The sequence below is a fragment of the Fukomys damarensis genome, unplaced genomic scaffold (genome assembly GCF_012274545.1).
Source record: "Fukomys damarensis isolate Sample0158 unplaced genomic scaffold, DMR_v1.0_HiC HiC_scaffold_8, whole genome shotgun sequence".
In the NCBI taxonomy this organism is placed as follows: Eukaryota; Metazoa; Chordata; class Mammalia; order Rodentia; family Bathyergidae; genus Fukomys; species Fukomys damarensis.
In genome coordinates this window covers 15,537,766-15,542,867 of record NW_022900920.1, presented here as the reverse complement: position 1 = coordinate 15,542,867, position 5,102 = coordinate 15,537,766, and positions in this window count along the sequence as shown.

The following is a 5,102-nucleotide window of genomic DNA, read 5'->3' as shown; positions in this document are numbered from 1 at the left end:
TCCAAGGAAAGCACAAAAAAAAAGAAAAACCCCAAAAAAAAAAAAAAAAAAAAAAAAAAAAAAAAAAAAGAGAAAGAAAAAGAAAAAAAAAAAAGAAAGAAAGAAGCTACTCTACTCTGGAAAGGCTACAGTATACTGTATGATTCCAGCTACAGTAAGTCTCTGGCTTACAAACAAGTTCCATTCCAGGAAAAGTTTGTAATTTGGGTTCATTCATAAATCCGACAAAGTGAGTCTTATATACCTTTGACACAAATATACAACGTAAAGCATAAAACACACACACAGACACACACACACACACACACACACACACACACACAGAGCGAGTCCCAGACTGGACTGCCCTACCGTACACTATGCCACTACACAGTAAGCACAGAGCAGCAAAGCCGTGACAATGTCCAGCAGACACGTGAGCTACTTCTGTGATTTGTTCGCATCTACAAATGTTTACAATTGTGACGTCCTTTCATATCTGTGAAAGTCTGCACCCTGAACGCTAGTTATTCGGGGACTTACTGTATGCAGTGTTCTGAGAAAGGTAAAACTGTGGAGAGAATAAAAAGATCAGTGGTTGCTAGGGGGTGGGGCAGGGTGGGATGAATGGGAGGAGCACAGAGGAGTCTGAGGGCAGCAAATCTTTCGTAGGTCATGGCAATGGTGGGTACATCGTGGCGGATACATTTGCTGAAGCCCAGAGAATGAATATCACCAAAAGTGAACTCTGCTATAAGCTGTGAACTTTGAGAGGCAGTGACAAGTCAATTTGGGCTCATCATTTATAGCTACTCTGTGGGGGATGTTGATCGTGGGGGAGACTGGGAGGGCAATGAGCATTCTCCATACTTTCTGTTCTATTTAGGTAAGAAGCTAAAACTGCTCTAAACATAAAGTTTATTACCTAAAAAAAAATTTTAAAAACGAAACAGTAAGGGAGACACAATCAAGCCCTAGAACAAGAGAGAGGGCCTGTCTTCCCAGAAAAAGAAAAGGTAAGCAAAGACTTCTCATCACAGAATTTCCCAAAGGAAGAGATTCTCCAGCAGGCTCAAGCTTGCACACTTAACCTGATATAAAAATGAAAAATTCTTTTGCAGTTGCTGGCAGCATAGCAGACGGCTCCCACGTGGCTCCAACTGCATTCCTTCCAGCCTTCCCTGCCAGTGCTTCTGACCCCATCCTTTTCCCATGACAGAAACACATGTTCCCATGAAAGCAAATCTGCTCTGGACTAAGGAGGCCTGGGGAAAATGTGACAAGATAGACATATTTGCTGTGCGCTGGGCCCATGTGGCCCTGTGGTATTCTAGGTAGGCCATCTTCACCATGAATTTTTACAACTTATATGCACAGACCCCTCTCCTAGGGCGGGATGAGGGCAGTGATCTATCCTTGTAATGAAAATCAGAGCTGCCTCCTCCATACAGCTGCCTCCCCTCTCCTGGGCTCTTGGACAACACTTCTTGTCTCTTGCCCTGTCCGTCTACCCGGGCTCATCTGTGCCTGGCTGACACACTCACTCCTTCCTTCCTTCATCCTGCCAAACTCTCTCGACTGTTCCTGTTGCTAGATCTGGTACAACCTGATCCCTATCCACACAAGCCCCCTTTTCTCACTAGTTCATTCTATAACTTACTACTTCCTCTTCACCAAGGAAAAATCGACATAAACACTCCAGATCCACTTGCCCTTAGTTGACTTAAAAATCAATAACTTTGGCGATCACACAACTAAGTAGTACATTATTAGTATGCCACTCGCTTACTGTGGATGAATATGGCCACGAGACACACACACACTGCCCATCACCCTCCTTAAGTCCCTAAAAACCCACTAAAATTTTTTACATGGAAATGATGGTGTAAGAGGAGATAAGCTGTTAACAAGGTAAGCATACTGGAAAGTGTGGATGAACAAAATGTAGCTTAAGAAACAAAGCATCTAGCTTACACACCTCTGACGTGGGTTAGACATATAGAAACACTGATTTTTCACTTGCGCCTGCACGTGTCTGATGGGTGTCTAGAATGAGGTGAAAAGGCTGGAGTCCTTGTCTTTTATGATGTTTGTGTCTCCTTTGCTACCTTAACCTTTGAGTCAGAGTCTACTCACCTCTCACATAGACATGTTGATCATTTGAGCATGTCCAGAGCTATCACACAAGGGTAACTTGACCTAGACTTGTGTAGCCTCTCTCTTCCCCTTCAAGGCTAAAGACACTAGCAGTGACCATGACTGGAAACACTAGACTGTTGAAAGGTCTGGAAGATCTCTGCCAATTACGAGAAAAGACATGAATATTTCTCCCTTTAATTAGTCTAATGTTCTCCCCCATTATTCCTTGTCTACATCAGTAACTCCCTCAACGGCCTAGGAGGAGAAGCTGATTTGGGAGCAAGCGCTCTGTCTTCTCTGTTGTTTGACAATTGGAGAAAGCCTTTGTTTTCCTCCAACTCTTAGACATTGGTTTTTCCATGAGATGAGCTTCTGGACCTGAGTTCTGTAACATGATCACTAATTTTATGTGCCAACTTGGCAAGGCTAAGGGATGCCCAGACATCTGGTAAAGTGTTTTTCTCTGAGCCCGAGTGTGAGGTTATTTCTAAAAGACATTAGCATTTGAGCCAAGAGCCTGGGTAAAGAAGTAGCCATCACCACTGCAAGTGAGCCCCCTCCAATAGTCGGAGAGCGACATCAGCATTTCTGCTTCTTGGGTCTTGATATTTGGACACTAATGAACCTGCTTTCCTGGGCCTCCGATTACAACTGACAATGGCAGGACTTCTCAGCCTCTGTCATTGCACAAATCATTCCCTGAAGTACATCACTTTCTGTATTTCTCTACATTCTGTTGGTTCTGTTTCTCTGGAGAACCCTGTCGTGCACATCAGGTAGGCATCTTGCATCTGAGGTCCAGAACACTTAAAATACTTATTACAGGACTAGGGGAGGAAGAAAGGACCCATAGCAAGTGTAGCTGTGAGGATGGTGTATCCACTAGGGGGTGAACTGATGTCGTGTATCTCCAGGTAGGTGGCAGCCACCTGGGTATGAAATGGACCCATGCCTGGAGGAAGTAAAGGAGAAAGGACGAACGTGCCAGTCTGATGGCAGAAGGAACAGCATCTTCTGTCTCATGGTGGAAGCACATCAGAGCCCACCTGACACCCACAGCCCCTTTTCTGTTCCAACCACTCCTGCCCATTCTGTGCACACCAACCTCACTGGCCTGCTTGTTTATTGATAGCTTTTCCTGCTAAAATGTAAATACCATGAGAGCAGCGACCTCATGCAGACTCTCTATCACAAGGCATGCAGTAGGACTTGCATAGCTCAAGAGTGAATAAAAACAGAGGGGCCACGCAGACATGTCTGCAGATGCCTGCAGGTGGGTTCAGCATTTTGCCTGTTATGCAGGAAGCAGCTGCTGCCCCTGGCTCTAGCTGTTTTGTAATATTGAGACTATTTCAGGACCCTGGGACAGAGGAGCATCTCCTAGGACCAGGAACACCTCTCTGATCTGCTACTTGGGCTGGTGTCTTTTCCCACTGTATCCATTTTCTCTTGCTCCCCTTATAGATCAGCAGGACTTCATATCCCCCGCTGCACTAGGCTGTGACCTGGTTTAAACTTGTGTTTGTTTGTTCATGGTGACAAACACAGGTTCTGGAGATCTTCCCTACCATGGATGCTGGGCACACCCAGACCTGCTGAGGCAGAGCCTGGAAATAGATCTATTAAAAGGTGTGGGTGACTGAGCCGCTCAGGTGTGCGCATGCTGCCTGAGGGCTCAGACCTGTTCCATCTACACAGGCTCTCATCCTCCCAGGTAGAGGTGCGGGATTCTGGACTAATTTCAGTCTTTTCCAGGGTGGCAAGGGCGATTATTCACAGCCACCTCTGCCTTCCTCTGTTCCGAGCCCCCAGGAACTTCCCATCATCAGTTGCTTTCTTGGGCTTTGATGTGAGGTACTTTCTTCTTACACATATTGAACAAGCATCTTGCCTTCCCTGGCATCTGGTTGAAGCTGAATGGGTCCAGGGGAGAGATGGGAGGTAGAGACACGGAGGGGTGATGGCCAAGCATGATGGAGTCTAGCATGAGACCAAGGTGGCTTCTGAGCAACCTACATCAGAATCCTCAGCTGCTGGGTGACCTGTCTAGAAAGTCACTTTAACCTCCATCCCAAGCCATGTTCTCAAAACTAATCTTTGGGGCCTCAGTTTGTTTCTGTCTCTCAATGTAGCAAATGTGTGTTCTACCTGACCAGATTTAATATTTCACACCTTGTCCTAGTTGTGTGTATCTTTGATCACCTCCACCCCATGCCATGCTCCTTGCCTCCCCACCCCTGGATAACCTTTGCTATTCACTTGGTGTGTCCTTTCCTTATATACTGTGTATACATAAACCACGAGCAATGTGTTTTTTAAACAAGTCTTTCCAATTTTTATAGATGATAGTGTAGTATGTTTTATTCTATAACTTTGTTTTTTCACTCAACTTTTTTTTTTTGAGCTAAGTTTAAAAGGCGAAGGCATGCTCAGAGCAACTAGGCTCACGCCAGTGGAAAGGAGAGTGGCATGAAGGGAAAACATAATGACAGAGGCAGAAAGGAAAAATGGCACATGCACAGAGTGGATTAATTAGGCTTGAGGATTTGAAATGTGCATCCAGCCTGGGGTGTCCCCTGTTGGATCTTTCAGAGCATGCCTGACAGTGTGATTGACAGGATACTGAGTCAGGTCAGCTGTATTCACTGCACTTAACTTTCTCAACCCCTGCCTCCAGGCAGTGGGCCCCAGGATGAATGCCAGGGGATTTGGCCCTGCAGCATCGCTCAGGTTCAGATGAGTGGAGAGGAGTGGTCTCATAGCCCACAATGGTACAATCTAGGTTATACGTATACACACACTTATTTAAGTTTCACTCTATTTTACCTCTGCATAGTACTGTACCATGTGAAGATTCCACAGTTTGTTTTGTTGCTTCCTGAGTGATGACCCTTATGGTAATGGGCTCTGTGTTGATCTGTACAATGGGCATCATTGCAGAGCCTTTGTAAGGAGCATAGGTGAATAGACCTTGAGGCATGAGA